This window comes from Triticum dicoccoides, chromosome 5B, assembly GCF_002162155.2.
Source record: "Triticum dicoccoides isolate Atlit2015 ecotype Zavitan chromosome 5B, WEW_v2.0, whole genome shotgun sequence".
In the NCBI taxonomy this organism is placed as follows: Eukaryota; Viridiplantae; Streptophyta; class Magnoliopsida; order Poales; family Poaceae; genus Triticum; species Triticum dicoccoides.
The window spans coordinates 429,519,494-429,539,474 of record NC_041389.1 but is presented as its reverse complement, the minus strand read 5'-3'; positions in this window follow the sequence as shown (position 1 = coordinate 429,539,474).

Sequence of the window (19,981 nt, the reverse complement as noted above, 5' to 3'; positions counted from 1 at the left end):
TTCGGCATGTAACTTGCCTGCCTGCTTGAACACCCAACAATCCCTGTTGGTGTGGTTGGCTGATTTTTCGGGGGTGCCGTGTATTTGGCACGAGCGATCGAGTATTCGGTCCAAATTGGACGGGCCCGGAGTATTTATTTTGAATGGCTTTTTCCGCTGACCAGGTTTAGAGCCTCTGAATCCGGCATTGACTGCCGTATCCTCAGCATTATCGCCATTAATGCGGCGCTTGTGCTTGTTGCGACGCCACCTGCCATTGTTGTCCTTGGTATCCGAATTACCAGGGCTCTTGGTCATGTTGTTACTACGAGCTAGCCAGCTGTCTTCTCCCGCGCAAAAGTGGGTCATGAGTGTTGTGAGGGCTGCCATGGATTTTGGCTTTTCCTGTCCTAGGTGCCGGGCAAGCCACTCGTCGTGGATGTTATGTTCGAAGGCTGCAAGGGCCTCTGCATCCGGACAGTAGACGATTTGTTTTTTCTTGGTTAGTAACCGTGTCCAGAATTGTTTGGCCGATTCCTCTGGCTGCTGAATTATGTGGCTTAGGTCATCGGCGTCTGGTGGTCGCACATAGGTGCCCTGGAAATTGTCGAGGAATGCGGCTTCCAGGTCTTCCCAACAACCAATTGACTCCGCTGGAAAGCTGTTAAGCCAATGCCGAGCTGGTCCTTTAAGCTTGAGTGGGAGGTATTTGATGGCGTGTAGATCATCACCGCGGGCCATGTGGATATGAAGGAGATAGTCCTCGATCCAGACCACAGAATCTGTTGTGCCATCGTAAGATTCAATGTTCACGGGTTTGAAACCCTCAGGGATTTGATGATCCATCACTTTGTCTGTGTAGCATAGTGGGTGTGCGGCGCCTCTGTATTGGGCTATATCACGATGTAGCTCAAATGGGCTTTGTCTGCTGTGTTCGGCCCGACCGGATTTGCTGTATCCAGCATGACGGTTGTCGTCACGTGTAGTGAGGCGCCCACACAATCCGTAGATTGATCTTGTTTGCCTTGCCTTGTCCTCCAATATGTCTTGCAGGTCTGGCGCACTTCCCCGTGCCTTAGTATTTTTTGAGCAGTGCCGGGGTGCGGCTTGAGTGGAGGGCCGAGAGGCCTCTCTGTCGCGGCCACGAGGTGGCCGGTCGGCTGTATCCTGCGTTGGTGATGTAGGTTTGAGTGCTTCCTCCTCTAATCGGGGTAGCAGCCTGCGTTTTGGGTAGCTCTTGGAGGGGCGTTCGAGTTCATACTCTTCGACCGCAAGGACTTCAGTCCATCTGTCAGCTAGTAAACCTTGATCAGCTCTAAGCTGTTGCTGCTTTTTCTTGAGGCTGCTTGCCGTGGCCATAAGCCTGCGTTTCAAACGCTCCTGTTCGACGGGATCCTCAGGAATGACAAATTCATCGTCGTCGAGGCTTGCCTCGTCTTTGGAGGGAGGCATGTAATTATCGTCCTCTACCTCTTTGTCTGCCGCTCTCTCATGAGGGTTGGCTTCTCCATCCTCCTGTGCTGAATCCTACTGGAGGGGGTTGTCTTCGGCACTTTCCGGGGTGTTATTGCCTCCTGTGCTGGAATCACCGTTTTTGCTGTTGCGGGATTTAGAGCGGCGTCACTAACGCCGGCGCTTAGGCTGTTTCTTGGAGGGGTCATCCTCTGTTGTTCCATCGCCGTTCCCATCTTTTGGGATGTCCACCATGTAAATGTCGTAGGATGAGGTGGCCTTTCAGTGCCCTGTAGGCGCTGGTTCTTGGTCGTCTCCTGCATCATCGTCCATACCATCGATGTCTTCGGAGTCGAAGTCGAGCATGTCGGTTAAATCATCGACAGTGGCTACGAAGTGGGTGGTGGGTGGGCTTTGAATTTCTTTGTCGTGCGCATCCCAACCTTCCTGACCATAGTCCGGCCAGGGCTCTCCTGATAAAGAGAGAGACTTTAGTGAATTCAGGATGTCACCAAAGGGCGAGTGCTGAAAGATGTCCGCGGCGGTGAACTCCATGACCGACGCCCAATCGGATTCAATTGGCAGGGGCGCGGAAGGTCCGGAGTCCGGAGAGGAGTCCGGTACCTTGGAGTTACGAGCCTTGCAAAGGACAGGGATAGTATTCGGCTCAATCGCCGTAGAGATAGCAGCCCCCGAGGCGGTGTCCAGCCACCCGTCCTTGATCAGTGCAGTCGGCTCCGAGCTAAGGGTCGGAGCGGACACTGGTGCGGCCTCCAGGGCACTGTCCGGCGGCAGAGCTAGTCATGCCCATCATGACAGTGCGGCGCGCTTGGCCGTGGCTCAAACCTGTCGAAGATCAAGTCTCCGCGGACGTCAGCCGTGTAGTTCAAACTTCCAAATCTGACCTAATGGCCAGGGGCGTAGCTTTCAATCTGCTCCAGATGGCCAAGCGAATTGGCCCGCAGCAAAGCCGCCGAATACGAAGATCTGTCCGGGGAGAAAAGTCTCACCCTGGACCGCATCGTTGTTGATGATTGGAGGAGCCATCGGGCCTAAAGATGACAACATAGAGGAACTCTCAATGAAAGCACCAATGTCGGTGTCAAAACCGGTGGATCTCGGGTAGGGGGTCCGGAACTGTGCGTCTAGGAGGATGGTAACAGGAGACAAGGGACACAATGTTTTTACCCAGGTTCGGGCCCTCTCGATGGAGGTAAAACCCTACTCCTGCTTGATTAATATTGATGATATGGGTAGTACAAGAGTAGATCTACCACGAGATCAGAAAGGCTAAACTCTAGAAGCTAGCCTATGGTATGATTGTTGTTCGTCCTACGGACTAAAACCCTTCGGTTTATATAGGCACCGAAGAGGGTTAGGGTTACACAGAGTCGGTTACAATGGTAGGAGATCTACATATCCGTATTGCCAAGCTTGCCTTCCACGCCAAGGAAAGTCCCATTCAGACACGGGACGAAGTCTTCAATCTTGTATCTTCATAGTCTAGGAGTCCGGCCAAAGGTGATAGTTCGGCTATCCGGACACCCCCTAATCCAGGACTCCCTCAACCCGATTAGTCTCGGAATCCCGGTTACAAGACATTTCGACAATGGTAAAACAAGACCAGCAAAGCCGCCCGATGCGCCGACAATCCCGATAGGAGCTGCACATATTTCGTTCTCAGGGCAACATCGGATGTGACATCCTATGAGTAAAACCAGACCTCGAGTTTCCCCAAGGGGGTCCCACAGTATACTCGGTTTGGACCAGCACTTAGAGAAGCACTGGCCTGGGGGGGGGCTAAAATAAAGCTGACCCTTGGGTTAATTACTCCCAAGGGAAAAGTAGGTGGTGGTGAGGCAAATGGTAAAACCAATGTTGGGCCTTGCCGGAGGAGTTTTATTCAAAGCGAACTGTCAAGGGGGTCCCATAAATCACCCAACCGCGTTAGGGACGCAAAATCCAGGAACATAATACCAATATGACGGAAACTAGGGCGGCAAGAGTGGAACAAAACACTAGGCATAAGGCCGAGCCTTCCACCCTTTACCAAGTATATAGATGCATTAATTAAATAAGAGATATTTTGATATCCCAACATCATCCTGTCCACCATGGAGCAATCTTCAACTTCACCTGCAACTAACAACGCTATAAGAGGGCTGATCAAAGTGATAACATAGCCAAGCAACGGTTTGCTAGGAAGGGTGAAAGGTTAGAGGCTGACATGGCAGTTTGAGAGGCTTGAAGAGCAAATGATAGGTAGCGCAGCAAAGCGATAGAACGAAGCAACTAGCATAGCAATGATAGTAGTGAGATCCAGGGTAGTGGTCATCTTGCCTGAAATCCCGCTAGGAAGAAGAACGAGTCCATGAATAAGATGAAGCCACGAAGACGAACCAAGCGTAGACGAACGAATCCTCACGATCGCAACGAAACGGGAACTATCGAGAAGAAGCACACAACATGGTAAACACACCACACATATACATGACATGATGCTCAACCAAGTATGATGCAAGACAAGACTACATGAAGCTACTCATGGCAAGAGATGATGCATACAAGAACAGCACATCAAAGCAAGTTTAAATGAGGCCGGAAACAACATATGACAATTCTGGTAAGTCCTCATATGCAAATTTAGAAATTGGTCCAGAGCTGAATAAACCTTATGTTCACGTTGTTAAACAGCCAGTTAAGATGCACCAAGACGATCTACACGAGATTCTAGTCAAGTTACATATAAAGTTCATTTAATTCGGAGCTACGGCCTAGAAGATATGAGCAAAACAAGTTAAACATGGCATTGGTGAAAAATGCATCCAAACATCAAGCAAACACCTCAAAACAAGGATGCAACCTGATAATAAGAAACTACATGCAATTCTAAGAAAGTTTCATATAGAGCACACTCAAAACGGAGCAATGTACACATACACCCTATACAAGTTCAAAGGACAAGCTGTCCAAAACAGCAACTAGGCATCTAGCAAGTATCAAAACAATATTCTACAGCACCCCAACATAATAACAAAAGGCATGGGAATGAATTACAGGTAAAGCATGACAAAATATGAACACTGAGCTATCTCCAGAAAACACTAGAACATGCTCAAAAGGACATGGCAAGATTGCAAATAATAACAGTTTCAGGCTTAGCAGAAATAACATCAGGTTGCAAAGTTTAGAGCTATCAAACATATGTTACAGGAACTTATCATGGCAAGAAAAGGCATGGCATGCTAATACTAAAGACAAAAAACAAAACTCCCTTAATTAACTAATTCCAAAGATCAACAGAAAATATGGTATCATCCATGCAAACATGGCAAATGATATGACAGATTCAGACATGGCAGGAACAACAATAAGTAGGTATGTTGGTGAGCTTGTACCACTCACCACAGAACAATACATGGAATAGAAAGGTGATCAACAGTAAGAAGACATATTCATGAAGCTAAACATGGCAAGAGACAGTTCATAGGGTGCATGGATCACTAGCGAAACACATGGCAAAACTGAACTTAATGTTAACAGACTGACATCAACATTATTTAGCAAGTTTGGAGCAAGATAACAATAAGTTGCAGAAGGCTATAAATGCAACCACGGGCATAAATTGATAGAGCACGACATTTATAACAAAACATCCTTAGTGAACATCTCCAGATTGTGCATAGAATGACTTGTAGCAGCAGGTTTACATAGCATCATGATATAATAGAATCAGCCTAACAAAACAGAAACAACAAGTACCCTAATTAACAAGCTTGATGCACTCACTACAAGACTCACAAAAATACATGGATTGCACCACTGTAAAGATGGCATGACATACTTCAAAACACATGTAGGGCTCAAGTTCATAGGAGGCACACATTAAACATGGCAAAAATGACAAATGTCCAAATCCTGATAAGCATCTGAAACTAACATTACAAAGCACTCTTGGAACAACATTTAGGGCATCAAGATGAGGTTAAATGAACAGGGTGCAATGGAATGAAATGAATTACTCATTGAGACGAACAATTTGACATCCTACACGCACAAAACTGAGACACAGATGCAGAGTTATGATGCGATGAAATTATGCAAAAAAAAATCTGAAACATAGGCAAAAAGTCAACCCTCGAGATTTTGGATCCAGATCTGCGCGGACTTCGAGGCGCCCGCCGGAATCACTGTTCGCCAGAGTTGCGCCGGGGACTTGCGAAGGAAAAGAGGAGGCGATCGGATCGAGCGGGGCCGGCCGCAGCTTGGGCCGGGGAGGCACGGGAAGGCAGAGGACGACGAGGGAAGGCGTGCGGCGGCCGGAGCGCGTCGGGGCGGCAAGGCACGTCGGCAGCGATGGTGGGCGGCGACCGGAGCAGGGAGTCGCTGGCGCGGAGGAAGAAGCGGCCGGCGCGGCGAGGCGGGGCACCCAGGCGGCGGGGTGTCGCACCAGGCCGGGAGGGCCACGGACGGGCTCGTGGGCCCGCGCGGTCGGTGGCAATGTGGGGCTGTGCGGGGGACACATGGCGGCTGTTGGTTCGTCCGGCCGAGCGAGCGGACGTGTCCGGACGGCCGGATGAATTTGTCTGGCGGTGGAGAGGGAAAATGGTTAGGGTTTGGACCCGAAAAATCCGGGGGGAGCACATATTTATAGCTAGGAGGAGGTAGGAGTGTCCAAATGAAGTGCGGTTTTCGCCCACACGATCGTGATCGAACGACCGAGAGCATGGAGGGGTTAGGATGGGTTTTGGGCCACTTTAGAGGGGTGTTGGGCTGCACACGAGAGATGCCTTTACGGATACCCGGTTAGCCGTTGGAGCATCAAACAACCTCCAAATGGAACGAAACTTGATAGGCGGTCTACCGGTGGTGTACCAAGGCTGCTTGGAAAATCACGATCTATTCCGAGAATGTTCAACACTCGCTCACAACAAGAGACACGAGGGGGACGCCGGAGGACATAGGAGTGCCGGATTGCAAAACAGACAACGGGGAAAATGCCCGGATGCATGAGACAAACACGTATGCAAAATGAGATGCACATGATGACATGATAAAATGCAACACGCAAGCAAATGACATGGCAATGACAGCGAATAACTGGCACACACCTGGCGCATCGAATCCAGGGCGTTACAACTCTCCTCTACTAACAAGAGATCTCGTCCTGAGATCTTAGGACCGAGACGGGGAGGAAAAGGGATGAGGTGAAATAAGAACAAAATAGAGAGGAGAAAAGAGTCGAGAGCACTCGGGAAGAATAGAGGAATGATGACTAAGACGAGAATCAAAAGCTCAACGAACAAGATAGACTCTGAAACCACTCCGGTTAGAACGAATAAGAGTGAAAAAGATTTAGGCAGCACTCCGGCTGAAACATGGAGGAATAGAACACGAGCTTGAGTGGATGGAATGATACTTGATGAAGATATGACACAAAACCTCCAGAAAGAATTGAAAGAGTTGAATGAAAAGAACGGAGAAGAAAATGACAACTTGTGCCACGAATGAAATTGAAAGAATCTTTAGAAGGAAGGTATAAACAGAGTTGTTGAGAAAATCAACAACAAAAAGAATAAGCTTGTTGTGGACTTATGGTAACATCTCAAGATCATAATGTGATAACCGGCCACAAATGAAAATGATTGGATAGCTGAGAAGAACAAAGAAATGCAAAACTCCACTTCAAAAGAATACGGAGAATTAATTACACTTCGAGACGCGAGAAGAAAAGATACTTGAATTTCTCCAACTCCAGTGTAAAATTATTGTTACTAGCTTATAGAGCTAGTTCAACTCTAGTTTAAAATTATTTGTACTAGGTTATAGAGCTAGCTCACCTCTAGTCTAAAATTGTGTGTACTAGGTCATAGAGCTAGTTCAACTCTAGTGTAAAATGATATGTACTAGGTTATAGCCCTAGTACAATGCTAGTGTAAAATTATGTGTACTAGGTTATAGTGCTAATTCAATTTTAGTGTAAAATTATTTGTACTACGTTATAGAGCTAGTTCAACTCTAGTGTAAAATTATTTGTACTCGGTTATAGAGCTACTTCAATTCTAGTGCAAAGTTATTTGTACTAGTTTATAGAGCTAGTTCAACTATAGTGTAAAATGATTTGTACTAGGTTATAGAGCTAGTTCAACTCTAGTGTAAAATTATTTATACTAGGTTATAGAGCTAGTTCAACTCTAGTGTAAAATTATTTGTACTAGGTTATAGAGCTAATTCAACTCTAGTTTAAAACGATTCGTACTAGGTTATAGCCCTAGTTCAATGCTAGTGTAAAATTATGTGTACCAGGATATAGAGCTAGTTCATTTCTAGTGTAAAATTATTTGTACTTGGTTATAGAGCTAGTTCAACTCTAGTGTAAAATTACTTGTACTAGGTTATAGAGCTAGTTCAACTCAAGTGTAAAATTACTTGTACTAGGTTATAGAGTTAGTTCAACTCTTGTTTAAAATTATTTGTACTAGGCTATAGAGCTAGTTCAACTCTAGTCTAAAATTGTGTGTACTAGGTCATGGAGCTAGTTCAACTCTAGTGTAAAATGATTTTTACTAGGTTATAGAGCTACTTCGATTCTAGTGTAACATTATTTGTACTAGATAATAGAGCTAGTTCAACTATAGTGTAAAATGATTTGTACTAGGTTATAGACCTAGTTCAGCGCTTGTGTAAATTTATTTGTACTAGGTTATAGAGCTAGTTCAACTCTAGTGTAAAATTATATGTACTAGGTTATAGAGCTAGTTCAACTATAGTGTAAAATGATTTTTACTTGGTTATTCCCCTTGTTCAACACTAGTGTAAAATTATGTGTACCGGGTTATAGAGCTAGTTAATTTCTAGTGTAAAACTATTTGTACTAGGTTATAGAGCTAGTTCAACTCTAGTGTAAAATTATTTGTACTAGGTTATAGAGCTAGTTCAATTCTAGTGTAAAATTAATTGAACTAGGTTATATAGCTAGTTCAACTATAGTGTAAAATGATTTGTACTAGGTTATAGAGCTAGTTCAACTCTAACTTAAAATTATTTGTACTAGGTTATAAAGCTTGTTCAAATCCAGTGTAAAATTATTTGTACTAGGTTATAGAGCTAGTTCAACTCTAGTTTAAAATTATTTGTAGAGCTAGTGCAATTCTAATGTAGAATTATTTGTACTAGATAATAAAGCTAGTTCAACTATAGTGTAAAATGATTTGTACTAGGTTATAGACCTAGTTCAACGCTTGTGTAAATTTATTTGTACTAGGTTATAAAGCTAGTTCAACTCTAGTGTAAAATTATATGTACTAGGTTATAGAGCTAGTTCAACTATAGTATAAAATGATTTGTACTTGGTTATTCCCCTTGTTCAACAGTAGTGTAAAATTATGTGTACCAGGTTATAGAGCTAGTTAATTTCTAGTGTAAAACTATTTGTACTAGGTTATAGAGCTAGTTCAACTCTAGTGTAAAATTATTTATACTAGGTTATAGAGCTAGTTCAATTCTAGTGTAAAATTAATTGAACTAGGTTATATAGCTAGTTCAACTATAGTGTAAAATGATTTGTACTAGGTTATAGAGCTAGTTCAACTCTAGTGCAAAATTATTTGTACTAGGTTATAAAGCTAGTTCCAATCTAGTGTAAAATTATTTGTACTAGGTTATAGAGCTAGTTCAACTCTAGTTTAAAATTATTTGTACTAGGTTATAAAGCTAGCTGAACTCTAGTCTAAAATTGTGTGTACTAGGTCATAGAGCTAGTTCAACTCTAGTGTAACATGATTTGTACTAGGTTATATCCCTAGTATAATGCTAGTGTAAAATATGGGTACTAGGTTATAGAGCTAGTTCATTTTTCTAGTGTAAAATTATTTGTACTACATTATAGAGCTAGTTCAACTATAATGTACAAAATTTTGTACTAGGTTATAGAGATAGTTAAATTCTAGTGTAAAATTATTTGTACTAGCTTATAGAGCTAGTTCAACTATAGTGTAAAATGATTTATACTTGGTTATAGAGCTAGTTCAACTCTAGTGTAAAATTATTTGTACTAGGTTATAGAGCTAGTTCAACTCTAGTGTAAAATTATTTTTACTAGGTTATAGAGCTAGTTCAACTCTAGTTTAAAATGATTTGTACCAGGTTATAGCCCTAGTTCAACACTAGTGTAAAATTATGTGTACCAGGTTATAAAGCCAGTGTAAAATTATTTGTACTTGGTTATATAGCTTGTTCAACTTTAGTGTATTTTTTTTACTTGGTTATAGATCTAGTTCAATTCTAGTGTAAAATTATTTGTACTAAGTTATAGAGCTAGTTCATTTCTAGTGTAAAATTATTTGTACTAGGTTATAGAGCTAGTTCAATTTTAGTGTAAAACTATTTGTACTAGGTTATACAGCTAGTTCAACTATAGTGTAAAATGATTTGTACTAGCTTATAGCCCTAGTTCAATGCTAGTGTTAAATTATGTGTACTAGATTATAGAGCTAGTTCAACTATAGTGTAAAAACTATGTGTACTAGGTTATAGAGCTATTTCAATTCTAATGTAAAATTATTTGTAATAGGTTATAGAGCTATTTCAAGTATAGTGTAAAATGATTAGTACTAGGTTATAGAGCTAGTTCAACTCTTGTGTAAATTTATTTGTACTAGGTTATAGAGCTAGTTCAACTGTAGTGTAAAATTATGTGTACTAGGTTATAGAGCTAGTTCAACTCTAGTTTAAATATATTTTTACTAGGTTATAGAGCTAGTTCAACTCTAGTCTAATATTGTGTGTATTAGGTCATAGAGCTAGTTCAACTCTAGTGTAAAATGATTTCTACTAGGTTATAGAGCTAGTTCAATTCTAACGTAAAATTATTTGTACTATATAATAGACCTAGTTCAACGATAGTTTAAAATTATTTGTACTAGGTTATAGAGCTAGTTCAAACCTAGTGTAAAATTGTTTGTACTATGCTATAGAGCTAGTTCAACTATAGTTTAAAATGATTATACTAGGTTATAGCCCTAGTTCATTTGTACTAGGTTATAGAGCTAGTTCGTTTGTACTAGGTTATAGAGCTAGTTCATTTCTACTGCAAAATTATTTGTACTAGCTTATACAGCTAGTTCAACTCTAGTGTAAAATTATTTGTACTAGGTTATAGAGCTAGTTCAATTGTAGTGTAAAATTATTTGTACTAGGTTATATAGGTAGTTCAACTATAGTATAAACTGATTTGTACTTGGTTATAGAGCTAGTTCAATTCTAGTTTAAAATTATATGTACTAGGTTATAGAGCTAGTTAAATTCTAGTGTAAAATTATTTGTACTTGGTTATAGAGCTAGTTCAACTCTAGTTTAAATTTATTTATACTAGGTTATAGAGCTAGCTCAACTCTAGTCTAAAATTTTGTTTACTAGGTCATAGAGCTAGTTCAACTCTAGTATGAAATTATTTGTACTAGGTTATAGCCCTAGTACAATGATAGTGTAAAATTATGTGTACTAGATTATAGAGCTAGTTCATTTCTAGTGTAAAATTATTTGTACTACGTTATAGTGCTAGTTCGACTCTAGTGTAATTTTTTTTGTACTAGGTTATAGAGCTAGTTCAAATCTAGTGTAAAGTTATTTGTACTAGTTTATAGAGCTAGTTCAACTATAGTATAAAATGGTTTCTACTAGGTCATAGAGCTAGTTCAAGTCTCGTTCAAAATTGTGTGTACTTGGTCATAGAGCTAGTTCAACTCTAGTGTAAAATGATTTGTACTAGGTTATAGCCTTAGTACAATGCTAGTGTAAAATTATGTGTACCAGGTTATAGAGCTAGTGATAGAGGCAAAGGTGTCCCGTCTTTCGATGAGATGATGGATATCGCTTTGGTGGAAGTCGACTTTGACGATCCGACTAAGAACGTGGGAGGACGTCGCGCCTTAGCAATCGCTAAACCAACTCCGAGAGGTTATTGACCACGCCGGAGCACGATCGACCTGACCACGAGGGTCTGTTTCCTGCGAGCAAACGAAGAACAAGCAAGAAACTAAGATTGCAATCTGGATATTGTGAATATAAGATGAAAGCTTTAATGATCAAGGTGGGGTTCTGTGACGCCTTTGTCTGGTCGTTGAACACAAACGAAGTACGCGAAGTTGCAGCTATGGCGAACTTTAATCTAAACAAAACCCCCAAAGTCTAAACGGTGCCCTAAGGGCTGTATATATGGAGGAAGAGAGGGGGAATTTCGTGGCCCTTGGTGGAGGGGTCCGAAATCAACCCTATCTCTTGTTTCCCCACACATACGGACTCGAAAAATAGCCTATACTTATGTATTTCGAAATTACATGGGCCTGTCCCAATAAAAAGGTGACGCAGCACCTATAATAGCCTCTGGACGAAATTTATGAAGTGACATCTTGTATATTTCGTCCAAGGCTTCATGCACTCGTTATGGTGGCTTCAAAGACCTGAAATCATCACTTGTAACTCTGTTCTTGTTCCCCTTACGCATGCCATCATCTCCATGCTTGTTCTTGGTCCAATGTTCATCCTTCTCCAAGCTAGGCCCTTCATTTGTAAGCAAAACAAATGTATCCAATTTAGGCAGCATCATATTCTCATGAACATTAGAATCATTACCAAGAAACGAAAGTACCTGGTAATTTAGTTGGCGTGCGCGAGCTCTAGTAATTGGTCCAGTATGTATAGCAGCAGGGGCTGTGGGTGTAACAATGGTATTGATGTCCTCATCATCCTCCCCTTCTTGAAATGAAGTCGTCCTCGACGGAAGCTCATCTTCCTCACCCAAATAAGGCTTCAAATCTGCAATGTTAAAAGTGGGACTAACCCCAAAATCTGCAGGCAGCTCAAGTTTAGATGCATTATCATTTATTTTCTCTAACACCTTAAAGGGACCATCAGCCCGTGGCATGAGCTTTGATTTGCGCAAATCAGGAAATCTATCCTTACGCAAATGTAACCAAACAAGATCTCCAGGTGCAAACACAACATGTTTTCTACCCTTATCTCCAGCAAGTTTATATTTGGCATTCATACGCTCAATGTTTTCCTTAGTTAACTCATGCATTTTTAAGATCAATTCAGCATGTTGTTTAGCATCAAAATTAACCTTCTCCGAAGATGGAAGAGGCAACAGATCAATAGGTGCACGAGGTAGGAAACCATACACAACTTCAAAAGGGCACATCTTAGTAGTAGAATGCAATGAACTATTATAAGCAAATTCAATATGAGGCAAGCATTCCTCCCACATTTTCTTATTACTCTTCAAAACATCCCTAAGCATAGTAGACACTGTTCTATTGACTACTTCAGCTTGGCCATCAGTTTGGGGGTGACAAGTAGTACTAAAAAGCAGTTTAGTCCCCAACTTAGCCCATAAACATCTCCAAAAGTGGCTAAGAAATTTAGTATCACGATCTGAAACAATAGTATTTGGCACACCATGCAAGCGAATAATTTCACGAAAGAACAAATCAACAACATTAACAGCATCATCGCTTTTATGACATGGTATAAAGTGTGCCATTTTCGAGAATCTATCCACGACAACAAATATGCTATCCCTCCCCTTCTTTGTTGGAGGTAAACCTAAAACAAAGTCCATAGATATATCCTCCCAAGGAACACTAGGTACAGGCAAAGGCATATATAAACCATGAGGATTGAGTCATGACTTAGCTTTTTGACATGTAGTGCAGCGAGCAATAAAACGCTCAACATCCCGTCTCATCTTTGGCCAAAAGAAATGTGTAGCAAGTACGTCCTCCGTCTTCTTCATGCCAAAGTGTCCCATTAATCCTCCTCCATGCGCCTCCTACAACAACAAAAGACGAACAGAGCTAGCTGGAATGCATAGCTTGTTAGCACGAAACACAAATCCATCGTTAACGACAAACTTGTTCCACATTCTTCCTTCTTTACAATTCTGCATTACATCTTTAAAATCAGCATCATGCACATATTGATCTTTGATGGTCTCCAAACCAAATATTTTGAAGTCAAGTTGTGAAAGCATAGTATAGCAACGAGACAATGCATCAACAATAACATTTTCTTTTCCCTTCTTGTGTTTAATGACATAAGGGAAAGTCTCAATGAATTCAACCCATTTAGCATGTCTACGATTCAGTTTAGCTTGACTTTTGATATGTTTCAAAGATTCATGATCAGAATGTATAACAAATTCTTTGGGCCATAAATAATGTTGCCATGTTCTAAATTCCGAACAAGAGCATATAATTCTTTATCATAAGTAGAATAATTCAGACTAGGCCCACTCAATTTTTCAGAAAAGTATGCAACAGGTTTGCCATCTTGTAATAACACACCTCCTAATCCAATTCCACTAGCATCACATTCAAGCTCAAAAGTCTTATTAAAATCAGGAAGTTGGAGTAAAGGAGCATGTGTCAACTTATCTTTCAATACCGAGAAGGCTTCTTCCTGTGTGGTACCCCAAAGAAAAGGCACATCTTTCTTTGTAAGCTAATTGAGAGGTGCAGCAATGGTGCTGAAATCTCTCACAAAACGCCTATAGAATCCAGCGAGGCCAAGAAAACTCCTCACTTGTGTGACCATTTTGGGCTGCGGCCAACTCTCAATAGCTTCAATCTTGGCTTTATCAACTTCAATTCCCTGTGGAGTAACAACATAGCCAAGAAAAGATACTCGGTCGGTGCAAAAGGTGCACTTCCCAAGGTTACCAAACAAACGTGCATCACGTAGAGCAATAAAAACAGCACGTAAATGTTCCAAATGTTCTTCCAAAGATCTGCTATAAATCAGTATATCATCAAAATAGACTACCACAAATCGTCCAATGAAAGCACGTAAAACTTCGTTCATTAGTCTCATGAAAGTACTAGGCGCATTAGTTAACCCAAAAGGCATGACTAACCACTCATATAATCCAAACTTAGTTTTAAATGCTGTTTTCCATTCATCCCCCAATTTCATATGAATTTGATGGTATCCACTACGCAAATCAACTTTGGAGAGTATTGTAGAGCCACTCAATTCTTCAAGCATATCATCTAGCCTAGGAATAGGATGACGATAACGAATAGTAATATTATTAATGCCTCTACAATCAACACACATACGCGATGTACCATCCTTTTTCGGCACTAGAATAATAGGAACAACACAAGGACTAAGGGATTCGCGTATATAACCTTTGTCGAGAAGCTCTTGTACTTGACGCATAATCTCCTTCGTCTCCTCTGGATTGGTACGGTATGGCGCACGGTTTGGCAGTGAAGCACCGGGAATTAAGTCAATCTGATGCTCAATCCCTCGAATAGGTGGTAATCCCGGTGGCACGTCTTGTGGAAAGATGTCAGCGAACTCCTGCAAAATGTTAGTGATAGCAGGAGGCAAAGAGGAAGGCACGTCCTCGAATGAAAATAATGCCTCTTTACACACAAAAGCATAGCAAACAGATTTGCTGAAATCTAGCTCATCAATATCAGATGGTGGCAAATAAACATGCACTTTTCAATTTAATTTCAGAAGCAACACTAGATGGTTTATTATTAGGCTTCATTTGTTGCTCAAATTCTTTTGCCACAATCTGATTTTCACTCTTATTCTTCTCCTCTTTTGCTTTATTAGCTCTATTAATATCATCTTTCAAAATAGAATCAGGAGTCATAGGAAGCAAAGTAATATTTTTATCCTTATGAACAAGAGTATACTGATTGTTTCTACCATGGTGTACAGAATTTTTATCAAATTGCCATGGTCTACCAAGTAATAAGGAACATGCTTGCATAGGTACCACATCACAATCAACATAATCAGCATATGTAGAGATACTAAAATGCACACGAACAATACGTGTTACCTTAACCTTGCCGCTGTTGTTGAACCATTGGATGTAGTAAGGATGTGGATGTGGTCTTGTGGTGAGAGAAAGCTTCTCCACCATCTCCATGCTAGCCAAGTTGTTGCAGCTCCCTCCATCTATGATGACGCACACAGAACGTTCTTTCACAACTCCCTTGGTATGCAACAAATTGTGCCTCTGATTTTGCTCAGCTTGTGTGACCTGCACACTCAAAACACGTTGAGCAACTAAACATTCATACCTGTCAGCGTCTTCAGGAGCCATGTATTGCGTCTCATGATCAGAATCATCTCCACCATGTTCTTCACGTGTAATAAGAGCCAAAGTCTCCTCATCATAGTCACTAGCGGACTCATATCCACCATCCGCGGTAGCAATCATCACACGCGGAGATTTGCATTCTCTCGCATAATGACCTCCTCCCTTACAACGACGACAAATAATATCACTTGTGTGCCCTATTGATGCCATGGAAGAAGAAGAACTCTATGCAGGCCCAGCAGGTGCGCTCTTGGCAGATAATGGTGGTTGTGCCTGTTTTCTTGTATCATGACTGGAGGAGGCACCTGATTGAGGTGCTGGTGCAGTTGAAGTAGAAGATGCACGCGGTGTCCATGATGAAGGTCGGCCTGCATAAAAGTTAGTTCGTGCCAATGCTTGTCAATCCCGCACTTCACGTTCAGCTTTACAAGCAAGATGGAATAAACGAGTGATATTAGTATACTCCTTATAGTCTAGAATGGTCTGAATCTCTCTATTTAATCCACCCAGAAAACGTGCAAGCATAGCTTCATTCTCCTCAACAATACCACATCTAATCATGCCAGTTTGTAATTCCTGATAATATTCTTCTACAGAATTTTTTCCTTGTCTTAAGCGCTGTAATTTTTGAAGCAATTCACGTTGATAATATGGTGGAACCCAATGAGTACGCATAGCAGTTTTCAAAGTAGCCCAAGTAGTTGGAATAGGATATAATCTACAATGTTCAGACCACCATACACATGCAAAACTAGTGAAAGCACAAACAGCAGCGGCAACCCGTCTCTCCTCGGGATATTGTAAACATGTAAATTGTTGTTCAGTTTCTACCCTCGAAAGGTGGAATATTCAATTTCAGTTTAGGAAGATGGTCATGATCTCGTGAGGGAAAGCCCTACCATTGTGATTATTTGCATGTGGACGACCTGGTGGTTGTGGTGCAGGTGGTTGCACCTAGTTCTGATTTTGAGCAACTTCATCCTCGTAATCTCCCACATAATCATCCTCCTCCGCATCAGCAGCAGGAGCCACAGAAGTATCAACAGCAGCACCAACAGTTCGGCCAAACGCAAGAGGAACACGGCTCGCTCGGCGGAGGTCTGTTTCGCGGCGTGGAGGTAGTCGTTGTTGTTGTTGTTGGAGAGGTGCGTTAGGTGCAGCGGGTGGTGGTGGTGGAAGACGCGCGAGCAATTCATTAAACTTGTTATTGAGCTTTGTTTCGAACTTCTTCTCCATGCCATCTATCTTCTCCATGGCCTCTTCAAATCTGTTTAGCACATCTTGCACCTGTCCACTCATCATTTGCTGAAATTTATCATGCAAATCCTTATTCATCATGTTCTCCCAGTCAGTCTCGTAGGCTTGTGATCCTGGCATGGTTAACAGCAATAGAAACACACAAGAATATGATCCTACAGACTACTAACAAGAGGTGGTGGTGGGTGTCACAAATCCGTCAAGCAAATCTCAAATTCTTACCAGTTCTTACCCAGCAGCAGGCGATGATCGGCAACCGTTGTAGTCAAAAACTCTCAAAGCTTGGATAGAGCGATTACCAGGGAGAGTAAAACGCACGACATAGATGTATGTGGAGCTGGGAAGTCTTATAATATGGTAGTAAAAAGGGTCAGCAATAATCAATTCAGAGATGCAAAGTTGAATAAACGCTCAACAACGGTACTGTGCTGGTCCTAGGCTAGACTGTGCTAGAGACGCGAGCCTAGAACACCAACAAAATCACGGCGCGGCACGTAAACAAGGGAAAAGCACACTCTGGATTTCTTTTCGCTCTTTTTTTTGCGCTGTTTTTTTTGCGCAGCTTTTTTTTGCGAAAAATCACTATAATGGCGAGTGTCTCAAAACTCTTCCTAGGTCAAACTGACAGGATGGGCACGAAATTTTTTCGACCATTTTTTTTCCACTGCCCGGACCCAAAAACTGGAAACGGGTCAAAAAAAACTTCCTATAATGGCACCTGTCTCAGAACACTCAGAAACACCTAAAAATAGGATAGCCAGAATTTTTTTCGAAAAATGCGTTTTCGAAAATTTTTGGGCCTAAACGGAGGGTGGTTTCCGGACTCTTTTTTTTCCCGAAACCTACTCCGGCAAGGAAACACGAATCGGAATCTAGATGGATCTCGAAAACAAACCTAATATGACAAGAACTCGGATTGGTGGTGGATATATGGTGGTAGATGGCAGCGGTGGTGGTATATGACAGCGGTGGTGGTATATGGATACGGATTCGAAGCGGTGGCGGATAAGCGGTGGTGGTAGATGGCAGGGGCGATGATGATGGTGCGGCGGCGGCGTGACAACTTATGACCAGAACTCGAAACTCTAAAAGACTAGACTCTAAGACCAGCAACTAGACACGACGATGCAACCGCAAATTCAACAAAGCAAAACCCTAAAAATATTATGCAAAGGCTCAGATTGGTTCGGATATGATGAACTAACCCTAATTTTTTTTGTGGCTTTTTCGTGGACTATAGGTATGAAGAACAGACTCGATCTAAACTACGAAAAACTGTAAAATCTCACCGAGCAACCTGGAAATCTGATACCACTTGATAGAGGCAAAGGTGTCCGGTCTTTCGATGAGATGATGGATATCGCTTTGGTGGAAGTCGACTTTGATGATCCGACTAAGAACGTGCGAGGACGTCGCGCCTTAGCAATCGCTAAACCAACTCCGAGAGGTTATAGACCACGCCGGAGCACGATCAACCTGACCACGAGGGTCTATTTCCTGCGAGCAAACAAAGAACAAGCAAGAAACTAAGATTGCAATCTGGATATTGCGAATATAAGATGAAAGCTTTATTGATCAAGGTGGGGTTCTGTGACGCCTTTGTTTGGTCGTTGAACACAAACGAAGTACGCGAAGTTGCGGCTATGGCGAACTTTAATCTAAACAAAACCCCCAAAGCCTAAACGGTGCCCTAAGGGCTGTATATATGGAGGAAGAGAGGGGGAATTTCGTGGCCCTTGGTGGAGGGATCCGAGATCAACCCTATCTCTTGTTTCCCCACACATATGGACTCTAAAAATAGCCTATACTTATGTATTTCGAAATTACATGGGCCTGGCCCAATAAAAAGGTGATGCAGCACCTATAATAGCCTCTGGACGAAATTTATGAAGTGACATCTTGTATATTTCGTCCAAGGCTTCATGCACTCGTTATGGTGGCTTCAAAGACCTGAAATCATCACTTGTAACTCTGTTCTTGTTCCCCTTGCGCATGCCATCATCTCCATGCTTGTTCTTGCTCCAATGTTCATCCTTCTCCAAGCTAGGCCCTTCATTTGTAAGCAAAACAAATGTATCCAATTTAGGCAGCATCATATTCTCATGAACATTAGAATCATTACCAAGAAACGAAAGTACCTGGTAATTTAGTTGGCGTGCGCGAGCTCTAGTAATTGGTCCAGTATGTATAGCAGCAGGGGTTGTGGGTGTAACAATGGTATTGATGTCCTCATCAGCTAGTTCATTTCTAGTGTATTATTTGTACTTGGTTACAGAGCTAGTTCAACTCTAGTGTAAAAAATTTTGTACTAGGTTATAGAGTTAGTTCAATTCTAGTGTAAAATTATTTGTACTAGGTAGTTCAATTCTAGTGTGAAATTATTTGTACTAGGTTATAGAGCTAGTTCATTTCTAGTGTAAAATTATTTGTACTAGGTTATAGAGCTAGTTCTACTCTAGTGTAAAATGATTTGTACTAGGTTATAGAGCTAGTTCAATTTTAGTGTGAAATTATTTGTACTAGGTTATAGAGGTAAAATGATTTGTACTAGCTTATATCCCTAGTTAAACACTAGTGTCAAATTATTTGTACTAGGTTATAGAGCTAGTTCAATTCTAGTGTAAAATTATTTGTAGTAGGTTATATATCTAGTTCAACTATAATGTAAAGTGATTTGTAATAGGTTATAGAGCTAGTTCAATTCTAGTGTAAAATTATTTGTACTAGGTTATAGAGCTAGTTAAATTCTAGTATAAAATTATTTGTACTAGGTTATAGAGCTAATTAAACTCTTGTTTAAATTTATTTATACTAGGTTATAGAGCTAGCTCAACTCTAGTCTAAAATTGTGTGTACTGGGTCATAGAGCTAGTTCAACTCTAGTATGAAATTATTTATACTAGGTTATAGCCCTAGTACAATGCTAGTGTAAAATTATTTGGACTATGTTATAGTGCTAGTTCAACTCTAGTGTAATTTTTTTGTACTAGGTTATACAGCTAGTTCAATTCTAGTGTAAAGTTATTTGTACTAGTTTATAGAGCTAGTTCAACTATAGTGTAAAATGATTGGTACTAGGTCAGAGAGCTAGTTCAAGTCTCGTTTAAAATTGTGTGTACTAGGTCACAGAGCTAGTTCAACTCTAGTGTAAAATGATTTGTACTAGAT